This window comes from Vespula pensylvanica, chromosome 20 (assembly GCF_014466175.1).
Source record: "Vespula pensylvanica isolate Volc-1 chromosome 20, ASM1446617v1, whole genome shotgun sequence".
Taxonomy (NCBI): Eukaryota; Metazoa; Arthropoda; class Insecta; order Hymenoptera; family Vespidae; genus Vespula; species Vespula pensylvanica.
Window position 1 is genome coordinate 3380681 of NC_057704.1, and position 12698 is coordinate 3393378.

The 12698-nt window shown below is 30.0% G+C and overlaps 1 long non-coding RNA gene across 1 annotated transcript; it reads left to right on the forward strand.

Annotated features, from left to right (window-relative positions):
* Nucleotides 1–8752: 8752 nt before the first annotated feature.
* LOC122635955 lies at nt 8753–11980 on the forward strand. Its single transcript, XR_006328812.1, has 3 exons — nt 8753–9956; nt 10035–10519; nt 10657–11980. It is a non-coding gene; the product is annotated as an uncharacterized LOC122635955 (long non-coding RNA).
* Nucleotides 11981–12698: the final 718 nt, after the last annotated feature.

Here is a 12698-nt window from a genome sequence, read left to right on the forward strand (position 1 = left end):
TGAACAAAAAATTAATGAAAAAATCCCTTCGTTAATGATTTCACGATATGCGGCATAAATACGTGGGATGAAATATATAATGAAAATTTCAAAGAAAGAAAACATTTTGCAAATATATAAGTTTTTAATTGTTTAATAAATTATGTCATGTCAAGAAAAATACGATTTTTGAGATTTCTATAAATCATGTAGAATACTATAAATAAATTTAATAAATTTAAGATTAATTCATCATTATATGATACATTAAATATTATCTCTATTTATAACATAAATTTAATAAATCTTTTTTTAAAAGATTTGAGAATTTCAGAAAAAGAACCATATATATTATTTAAGAATAAATATGGGATTATAGAGAAGTGTTGAAAAGCGTGAAGAAGAGAGAAGAATTGTGAAAGGAATGTCAACAATACGCAGGCTCCCTCGCGACTCTCCTTGACACTTTACTGTAAACATGAAACAAATAATTTGATTTTACCGTGGTGCTCATCTCTCCGCTATCTTCTCTCGCTATATTCCTAGATCACGTAATACGACGTTAATAATGGGAGACAAAATGTGCATCTGAATTCGTGTAAATTTGCACATCAATGTATATGCTCGAAATTAAGAAAACAAAACTTTCGAACGTTTATCCCTTATGCATGCTTGCCGAGAGAATGAACAAATATACGAACTTTTCTTCTTTCACTATTTCTCTTGACAACATTTTATTTTAACACATCCCTGGTTCATTTCCCGGTCGAGAAGCTGAAGATACAAAAATTTCTTATATACATATTCTATCTCCGAGATGAAAGCAAGAAAAACCTTCTGTTCTTACTTTTTCTCGTTCGTGTTGTATTCTATATCTGGCTTTATCTGTCTAAAATAATATCTGTTTGTTGTAATAGCTGTTTTTAAACATATAAGTGGAAAAATTATACATTAAGTGGTTTAAGCCTCGCATTATAAATATATTATTTATTATGAATGTGCTTAATTGCTTCGTAGTAATCTATATCAGAATATATATTCTCTTTAGAAATAGAAAACACATAGTCCAACTACAAGGTGGTGAGGAAAAGCCATAAATCGTTTAACAATATTGACAGTCTTCCTTCGCTATCGAATTGGCCCTTGTGCAACATTCCTCGTATTTAATTCTTAAATATTTGTTCGAGGTGTGTTGTATACTACAAGCAGACCGAACACGCTTAATGAAAAGATTTGAAACATTACTTTCACCTCGTTCTTTTGTAAATAATTAGTTGGATAATTACAAGGTAGCTTTGTGTTTATAGAAAGATTTGACTTTAGAGATTCCTCGATAGCTCAAATGGCTAGAGCAGCTCAAAAATCTCTGAAAATTAAGCGAAGACCTAATTTTCTTCCGTTCCTTTAATTTCTAATATATTTCTCACTAAACATTCAAATTTAACATAGTGCTCTGTTTTATGAAATGTGTCAGTACGTATAGGTGTATCTTGTTCTTTATTTTTTTATACACTTTTAAATTATTATTAGATGACATTAAAAAATCGAAAACACATTGCCACAAATACCAAATCTCGCAAATGTTTCTCTCCCTGAACAAGATCTTTTCATTCGCGAGCCTCGTACCCCATTTCGTTACGATCCATTCTAATATTTACATCTATAATCTATCCAATGGTTTTTTCCATTGGATTTATCAATTGGTACTTTATATGCGGTTTGATCCTTATCCATATACGTCCATCTTAATCGATGCTATTTTATAATGTTAATAGTATTCGAATTATTGTATAATTGATGTATTTCTACGTTATATATGTTTCTTCATTCACCAGTTTCTTTATCGCCTTTTGCCCCGATAATTTTTCGAAGTACCTTATTTTCGAATATTCTAAATTTTTTTCTTGTCTTGTATCATAATGACATGCTTCGCAGCCAATGCCTGGTGTTTTGTGATTCTTTAATCTTTTAATCGCATTTTTTACTTCTAAAGTCATCGGTTCATTAATCATTCAAATATGAAATACAAGACTTCCTATTTCTCGGTCGTTTTCAAAATCGACATTCAATAACCATTTAAAATAATTTTTCAATATTGCTTTTGAATCAGTAATTAAATTATTTTCTTTGAAACAGTAATTAAATTATCGTTCTTGTTTTTCACCATTTCTATCCTAGTTTGGAATCTCTTTCTAAAATTATTTATCCCTATATACATACCACAAATGTTCATTTATTTATTCTATTTTACGTTTTAGGTATTGACGCCTTTTATACTTAAACATATTATGAGCAGCTTGCCTAATATTAAGAAACTGATTCCAACTTTCATTCATATTTTGAATCAGCTATGTGATATCGTTTCGTATTTTAACAATTTTTACATATTCTTTGTCAAACCACAATTTGTTTTTCATCGATTTTACTATCGTGTTACGTACATTTCCCACATTACAGATTTTTTGTCAACTGCGTTATCATCTGATTCATCTATTTTCTCTAAAGTCGCTAATCCCTTTGTTACTTCGACCGCGTATATTTTCTCCCGTAAGGTTTTTTCCCTCCGTAAGACTCTGTACATTTAGATATTTAATTCCAGTCAACTGTCTGTTAATCTTTTTCTCGAAAGACATTCCCTGATTTTAGCAATTACAAAAAAGTGATTTGAATCGCAATCTGCCGTCCTATAAAACCTAACATACAGTAAGTTCGTGTGACGTCGTTTATCTAAAAGAACGTAATCAATTTAGTTACGCATATTTCTATCCGGGGAAATCCAAGTTTGCTATGTATATTTTTGTACCTAGAAATTCTTGAGTATAGTCTTATAAATTTATTAATCACTTGATCATATTTGCAATGCAGAATTATTATTGGTTTTACGACATTAAGAATACAGCTTTATTACTTAATTTCCGATTTTACAGAATTCAGAATATCGAATTATTAGTTGATTACTGAATTTACATGTTTCAGAATATGGACTTTACAGATTTCAGAATACGAACTTATTACTTAATTGCCGGATTCACCGAATACAGAATACAGATTTAGAATTGATTACGAACTTACTAGCTATTTAGTGACTAGTTTTACAGAAAAAGAGATACTGACTGACTTTACACTTTTTCTCTAACTGACTCCTCCTAATTTTCCCCTCCTTCAGTTGTATTTAGCAGACTGCCTATGAAACTTGTCGAGAATGAAGGTTTGATTTTTATTGGATAATAATTTTAACAATAGGATTCTGATTAGTCCATATTTTAAAGTAAGATCTATTGCATCAAGAACCGAGGTCTGGCTGATCCCAAGATTTATAGAAATCATTGTAGAACCATCGAAGTGCATGTTTAGAAGGGAAGAAACTAGAGACCTAAATCGTTTATCTGTAACTGATCGTGAACGCAGATAAATCATGGGATTCTAAGAACTATAGAGGGTTGACGAGAGTAGCGAGAGTTTGTTTCGAGAATGGTAGAACCCATCTGTCCACCTTCTGTTCAAGTGGGTCACTAGTTTACATTCCTAGGTTTGCATCATTAGATAGCATTTCCACACTTTAATATAGAGAATGTCGAGCATGAGTTAAAAAAACCATACGCAGGACGTAACATTTTCTTTTTTACTTAGTACTTACCATTTACGTTGAGAACATTAATACGTAGAAACTTAGAATCACAGCACTTAGAACACATTACATACACTTAATTCTTATAATTCAATACTTCAGTCTAGTATTTTTACAGTCTGCATTTTATTCGTTATCAGAGCAATAATATAACAATTTGAAAAACCAAAAGTAAATAAATGTATCTCCGCTAATTCTAAGTTCCTAGACTTTCTTCATTATTGTATGCTAATAATAATGCTTTGATAAAAGTAATTAAAAAGCTTGTAATATATTTAATGATGAGCTTCCGAAAAATATCGAAACTCTCAAAACTTTGAAATGTGTGAATAAACGATCAAGACTTCCAAGAGTTTTAAATTAATAATCAAGTTCGAAGTTAATCGAATTTATCATTAAAATAAACAAAACAAATTTATTTCAAGCAAATTCTTTGTAAAAATAATACTTCTAAATATGCAGTTTTTTTAAATTGACTGGTTCATATGTTTTTCTCCAAGGATATTACAACCAGATAGCAGAAAAAAAGGAAAAAAAGAATAATATGAAGGAAAAAATCGGACAAAAGGAAAGCGGACATGATCGATGTCAAATTTCTATCACAAATTTGATTTTCATAGAAAAGATGAAAAGGACGATAAGGATCAAACAGAACTGTGATAGGAATTTTGTTTCAGGTATAGCCTGCTTGGAAAAGTTGTAAAGTTGCAAATAGACGATAAAAAAAGAATGGATCAATACGGAGATTAGGATTCAAGATCAATACGTACATAATTGAATCCAAGTTAATTTCAATAATTTAATTTCATTTTATCGATTTTTGATTATTACTTATAAGCAATAAAATTTCAATCAGTCTACTCGCAATATAATCTTATTATATAAGTCGATTTTGAATTCTAGAATCTCGAAATTTACTTGTAGGATATTCGATATTAAAAAGATTCGAAACTTTCACGAATAAGAGTTTCGAATCTATTTTTATTGAGTTCGAGTTCTACTTGAAAGTATTGGTTTGGATTTCTCAAAGTTCTTATAATATTCAAAAGTGTCCAATTAAATTTGAATTTAGTTATCGTCAAAACGAACAAAGCTGTCGTCATATGTTTCTGATCGAAACGATTGGAAGCCTTTTAGATACGATCATTAGCTACAGCTGTAAACTGCAGCTGTTTCATTGGAGAGCACATCTGCTCAGGGCCGTCTGTACCGTCAGGCAGATTAAAATCAAGCTAGGATCTAACAATCTATGGGACCATGGATTAGAACCCTACCCAAATCTTACTTCTCACATATAACGATCTAAATAACTGGTTGTGTAGCTATCAAATGATATGATATGATAAAAGTGAAACTTCTTTAATTAATTTTATACACACATATTTTATTTGAATACATTTCTATATTTATAGACGCTATATTATAAATGTTTATTTTCCTTAAGATTTCAGACTCGATTCTCGGTTGAGGAATTAAAGATACAAACATTTCCTACGTACGTATTCTATCTCCGAGATAGAAAAAGGATTTCCGTTCTTGCTTTCTCGTTCGTTCATTATATTCTATATCTGACTTTATCTGTTTAAAATAATATCCGTTTGTTATAAAAGGTATTTTTAAACATAAGTAGAAATATTAAACATTTAAGCGCTGAAGCCTTAAGAACTAGGTTGCTGAGGAAACTGGATATCGCTGTTTCATAAGAAATTGCTGGAGAAGTTGCGATAAAAAGACAGGTGCGTTGTCGTGGTGCAATACCCAGTCGCCATTTTTTCATAAATCTAGTTGTTTCCTTTTCATTCCATCAAGTAATCATTTCTAAACTTCTTTGTAATCTTCTTTATTTATCATCTGACATTTTTGAGTATATTCATAATGAATAACTTCTTCCTGATAGCTTCGACTCTAACGCGCTTAATTTTGTCGTTGCTCTTCGGGCATCTTCCACAACGAAAACTGAGCTTTTATCTGGAAAACCATAAATCTATGATTCATATCCAGTAATAATTTTTCTGAACATTTCCGACTTGTTCCTAATTGATTCCAAATTGTTCTAAGTTTCCACTCGATAATTCTTTGACTTATTAATCAGGAGTCGTGGACCGAATTTTGCAGCTACATGACTCATCCTCAAATCTTGACTAAAATTCTGAAATAATTGTTTTTAGAATTCCAAAGTCTTCTTCTATCACTTGAACAGTTAAAAGATAATTTTGATTAATTAAAACTCGAACTCGTTCCACATTTTCAGATGTTTTAAGCATTGCGAGCCTGCCAGAAGAAGGGTTGCTTTCAACCAATGTACTTCTACTTTTAAATTACCTAAACTACTCTTTAATCTGTGTATCATTCATGGATTCATTGCCATATACTTTACGAATTATATGAATGGTTTCCGATTACGAATGGCTGAGTTTTCGGCAAACTTTAGTGCACTCTTTTTGTTCGATGCGTTCAGTCATCATGAAATGGATGCGTACGAAATTTAACGTTTAGAACACCATACCGTTGTCAATAGAAGTCTATAAGGAGTATGCTGCTTTGCAAGGACACTCAAAAAGTTTCCGCTTAAATAAAGAATACCTATTTTCGCCAAGAACAAGGGTAATAGCACAAGATTCGCAAAGAGTTGAATCTTCTCAAAAAATATCGTGTTTCTGCAAATAAATGGGAGAACGCGACTTCTTTGAAAGATCTCGTGCAGTTCGTGAAATAGATATGTCATGAAAAATGCTTTGTGACTGATTGTTATAATTCTCAGGAAAAGAAAAATTTCATTTTTAAAGAAAGAGATACAATTGTTGCGATTTGCTAATTGTTGTGTTTCGTTAAATATATTGGTTGCTTAGGAAGGAGGGATGATGACCAGTGATGTTAGCAATACTCGGCTGCCTTACTATTGAGTACAAACTCTTCTTATCGACTAACTGATGATTTCTCTCGAACTAACCAAAGACAATATTAAATTAGAAAAGGAAAATAGAAAGGGAGGAATTTAAGTAATAAATGCATGGAAAGGAAAAACAAAATTCTTGTTGGTCGTGGACGTATCAGAATGGATCGTTCGAAATGTTTAAATAATCTTTTACGTGGTTCTTTGTCCTGATGACCCTATAGACTCCTAAGTGTTACATTAATCTCTGAAGGGTATCCCTTTTTGAAAAAACCCACGGCTGCTTTTGTCTAGTTTTATAACTAGACAACGTTGTTAACTTTTATCGTTAATTTATTGAACGACTCGATACATTGTTAAAGAACCCCTGGTTGACAAAAAATACCTAAGCTCGGACAAAAATGGCCATGTGTTCTCTGTCCACGCGTTTTTTTTTGTGATTTCCCGAGATCAGATATTCTGCAAAATGGTTTATAGTCCTTAGGAAAATATACTGCCAAGAAAAAATTTTGATTTCTATTTGTTTTTTATTTCTTCTAGATAATTTTTAACCTATTTTTTTGTAGACTAAGTAACATAAGGGATAAGTAATCACGATTAAAACGCAAGTTACAACATTGCCTACGAGATGTATTTTTATATACATATATGTTTATTGTATAAACGACTTCTTTCTTCATGTTGTACATCACTATGTAAACAGAAAATATTACATGTATTTACTTCATATTTCCTTTACAAATTAAATATTATATTGCTTAGACACAATTCATAAGTGCGTGTAATACTTTTACATAGTACAAAATACTTTTTTTGCTACATGTATATATTTTACATTTACTGTTCTTTCTTTTTCTTTCTTCTTTTATATAGAATTATATATACTTTATATTTTTTATTTAATACTGCAGTCTTTCACATTCACAACATACGTTTTATTTTTTATAAAACGTATAATAGTTTGGAAAACGAAATCAGAAAAAATTAATCTTCATATGGACGAATCTTCGAACAATAATCGAACTCGATATAAATTATATCAACCATTTCAGCAAATCTACACTTTGTTGTTTCTATATTTTTAAATATCCCAGACTGCGACATATATAAGGAAACCGCAAGCAGAAATTGGTATTAAATATATTGACATTTGCTTGATAAAACTCTCATTTCATTTTTTCGACGAGCAAAAAATTAAAAAGAAGCATACGAAAAATATAAAACATATATTTTCTATTGAAAAATTTATAGATTAAAATTGTTTGAACTCATTTTTTGATCATTTTATAAGAAAAACAAGATTGTCTTTTTTTCTAAAAAAGGAAATCTGAGCATAATCAGAAGTAAATACTCATTAGTGTATATGGGCATTGCGGTATTTCATATCAATATCATATTCAAGGACATCATATCCCGTCCGGTGTTATACATTACTGCTGTTATATCATCCCCTACATCTATTTATCATTTTTATTAGAATTGCTAGGATACTCCATCTTCTACAATCGTATCCTATACAATCGTTTCATTATCCGCCACACACTATGTCGAGTAGCAGTTCAAAACTCTGCTTAAAAATTTCAATATCAAATTGAAATCGACGAATACTTTCCTCGAGAATTGTTACAATACAGGAGGCTATTACGTCTTGCACAAGTAATAATTAATACCCTGTAAAAAAAAGAGATTTTTTGTAGGGAAAAAATTATTACGTTATATGTGAATGAAAAGATGTTGTATGATCGAAAAATTATCTTTAATATGTTGAAAGTATTATAGATTTTAAAAACTTCTTCAAGGATCTTATTTCGTAACTGAAAGGGTGTGGAAAATGAAATTTGAACAATCCAGAGGGCAATTTTGATCTATTGTAGGTGTACATCTATTTGTGGAAACTCGATTGCTTAGATATGGAGCTCGGGATGAATTGCTATACATTTACCATGAACAAAATGCAATATTCTTATTATCATTATGATAATTATAAGCAGAGTAATATGCCATAAATACGGCAATATGACATAATAATAAAAATATGTAAAAAATAAATAATAAATAATACAAATAAAATCTTAAAATCGAATAATAATAATAATAATAATAATAATAATAATAATAATAATAATAATAATAATAATAATAATAAGATTGGTAATGATGAAGTTGATGAGGTAGTGAAAAGTAACGTAACAGAGAATAGGACTAAAAAAATTGGAGTTCCAAAAATATCCACCAATCTAATACAAACCTTCAGTACATTAACCTTAGCATTGACTTTAACGAGTAGCGACACGTAAAACTAATATAAGACGTAGCAGTTAAGATCGAAGCCAGTCGTGATTAGACAGTCAAAGCAAGCACATATAACATCTATTAATAATTACATTTTATTCTCTCCCTACCAATTATTTTATAGTAAAGGTCTTACAAATTATAAGAAGTGAGATATCAAACGGAAAGATAAATGTGCGGTATAAACATTTTACGACTATATTGCTTGTTATATAATATACATAGATGACATAAACGTAACTAAAAAGATGTAATCACTCTTTCCGTAGTTAGAAAACCGCAGTGCTAATTGTGTTCATATACTGATAATCTGATACTCAAAAAAAGAGTATGGCTATATGAAAAATTTCGATAAAATAATTATAAATATAAGAAGTAGAAGAGGTAGTGAAGAAACATTCGAGTAATTCTCACAACAAAGAGAGAGAGCAAATCAAGGAGAAAGAAAAATAAGCAAATTAAACATACGAGCGAACAACAGACGTTAATAACATTACAGGACAACGATAGTCAATAGTTGGAAAAAAGTAGAGACAAAGAGATAAAGTAACAACCAAGACAACAATACTGAGAGCAAAAAAGTGTTGACGGAATCGAACAAAGGTGAAGAAACAGTAAGAAGTATAAATGACATAAAGGTATTATTTTATTCGCAAGAAAGCGCGAGAAGGGCATCAAATTTTTGTGACAAAAATGAAATATTGTAAACGATCGACTAATTAAAACAGATCTGAATATCGAGAGAATAATTGGGAAATATGATGAATATACGAATTTATACGCGTGAAAACGCACTGTTCTGAAGCATTATAAATTTATTAAAATGGGAAGATCACAATGGGATGATGATCTTCATATAAGCTACCGATTATGTGAATATTTCGACGAGAAGTTAGTCAAATGTACAGAAGTAGGTATATCAGAAAAGATAATCGAATGAATAGTTGAGGGATGAAGAAATATACGAATCCGAGTCTATTTGGAATTTTTTATAGAGATATAAAATATCAGACATATAAGATATGAAAAACCAGACATACGATATCAAAAGCACTAATCATTTATTATGTTAACAAACGTCTCATACTAATCGTAATATCCATGTAAGCAGGACAAGTATGAGAATGATGGGGTTCAACTGTGAAAGAAGCCAACTAACAATAAGTAAGTACACAGAAACGAATAATGATACATGTTTTTAATGTAATCAGATAGACCACGAAGCGAACAATATTGTTTCAGGAGGCATACATTAATGATATTCGCGTCGAGTACTGCGTTAATTTTAAAAGATCCACGTAATGCTTAGAGGAAATATAACCGATGAAATTGAATTAAAGTACCTAGAAAATAACTTCGAAAAATTAACAGGTTCTAAATACAGCTGTATTATATCTGTGGGTATGTTAACTGTGAATTTCACTATTAATGGAATCAAAACGAAAATGAAGATCCAAGACGTTTAAATGAAATATCAAGCCATGTTTCGAAAGGCACTTACATCGGCAATAAGAATATGTTGTAATCGTGAATCGACCAAATTAGTTATTAAAATCTAGATACAAACTGAATAATGGCTATCAATTCTTAGATTCTTAATAACAATGGAAGATAAGAGCATGACGAACGTATCTGTATTAAATAATAAGCGAGGAGATCACGTAATCGACAAAGAAACAGACGTGGCACGAAGGACTGATAATATCTAATGAAAAAGAAGGAAAGAGGTAAGTGAACAAATAAACCATTCTACTGAAAGGTGATAACAATTAATTTTCTTGAGAAGAAAGCGATAGAACTGTAAATATTCATAATGGATATAAAAATCTAATAGCTAAATCTCTTCGACATGTTATACCGATAGAGTCCAGATGAATATAACACTAATGGATTTGGGATCTATAGATTATCAATCGTATTGAGTATTCCATCACGAGTAGCAATAATAGTTGAAAATAGTGAAAAACTTGATGAAAACCGACATCATCGAAGAAAATTAATCTCAATTCCGCAGTCCGACAATGTTTGCTAAGAAAAACACGAGTAAAATATACTTCAGGACGGTAAAAAATCGTAAAATTGTTATCAAATAATATCCTTAAGAAGGAGTAAAGCATCAATTGGATAGTTTACGAAACATCAAATATTCTACTACTGTAATTAATAGTATACTAATAAGTAACTACTACTAGCGGGTATTATCAGGTAGGCATGGTTAAAGAGTCTATTACCGTATATAGCTTATCCAATGAATATTATTAGATCACTAAAACGTCATTCGGGTAATATAGTGTGACATATATAGTATTTCAATAATAATTGAATAAGATAATTTGCAATAAATAACTACAATGATATATTTGGACGTACCATTTTATCTCGTTAAAAATTGTCGAAGAACGAGTAGTTAATTTTTTACATTCATTCTATTACACTATTTTCCACATTATTCATGATCCATTGAGCTTGTGATAAGTACATATCCAAATCATCACCATATAAATTATTCGTTGTTGCTATACAAGTTTACAAAAATCGATACAGTCTCTCTTGTCTCTTTATTTTCGGAGTAGCAGTTGCGAACTTCTCATAACTTATGTACCCATCTATAGACATTCTTTTTCACGAATAATTCATTTAAGTTGATCCTAATGTTACATAAACTCTTTTAAAAATATTATGCAGGTAGTATGACAAATTACTTGATCATAGAATACTTGCTTTATATTAAGACAATTATATATCTCATGGTATTTTTGTTCTAAATAATTTCAGATGACTTAAATCTATAACAGTACCCTCTACCTTTTCTAAAAGATATAGCTATCCTAGCTGTTTACTTACCGATGTTTCATAATATAATATTTTGTGCATCAATATCAGCATCCTTCATTTATTGCTGCTATAGTCTTATCGATTCGTCCAACGTGACGTAAATTCTTCGAAAAAACAATCATTTTACTACTTGAAAAAAACAATCATTTTAATACGTTATATAGTATTCTATAGTACTTTCAGCAACTATTTCGAAACGTGAATCTTCAGGAACATAACTTCCTACGACTTTCCGTTACACGATATACTTCAGATTTATACGTTGTAGACTACTTAAGGATAGTTTTTTCTAGTTTTGTTCTAATGTTTAAAATTTATTCTCCAATCCTTCAATCCAGTCGTTAAAGATCATCTCTGAAACAGTTATATATATATATATATATATATATATATATATATATATATATAAAGAGCGAATTTTCTATCGAACTCTTAACGAAATTACGACTGAGAACGTCAGCGATTGAATTTTCATTATTCTATAATATAGCTGAATTCACTTATGTCCTACAAACACATATTTCTTTTTAATGAAAGTTATTTAAAACTTGCAGCCAGTTTTAAATAGTAAAATTAATATCAGTAAAATAAATCCGAAATCGTTTTTGCAAATAAAAAATTCTTTTTTATTTTCTTACTAAGACCTGAAAGCAACGATCTATGTACATATTCTATGATATTTATTATATTCTATGATTATATTCTATGATTTTGTCTTTATTACATAGGTCAAAAGACTTCTATTTATTTCATTATAGTAGAAATGTTATATTTTGAGTACATAGAATACACTTCAAAAGAAAAATAGAAATGTTTATGAAACAAGTGATTGCAAATGCGCTATATAGTACCTCCCTCTTGTAAATATTACAGCAAGAAGTTACTGATAACATCGAATCAAAATATACAATTGGTTAATAGAAATTAGTATATATGCAGAAGGAAAAGTGTAAACATACCGTCGAGGCAATTAGAAGATTAAAAGATTGTAATCTTGTGAGTAGATAAAATCATGGAAATATCTAGTTAGAATTATTTTTTGACACATTGTATGAAATATTGGTTCCAATT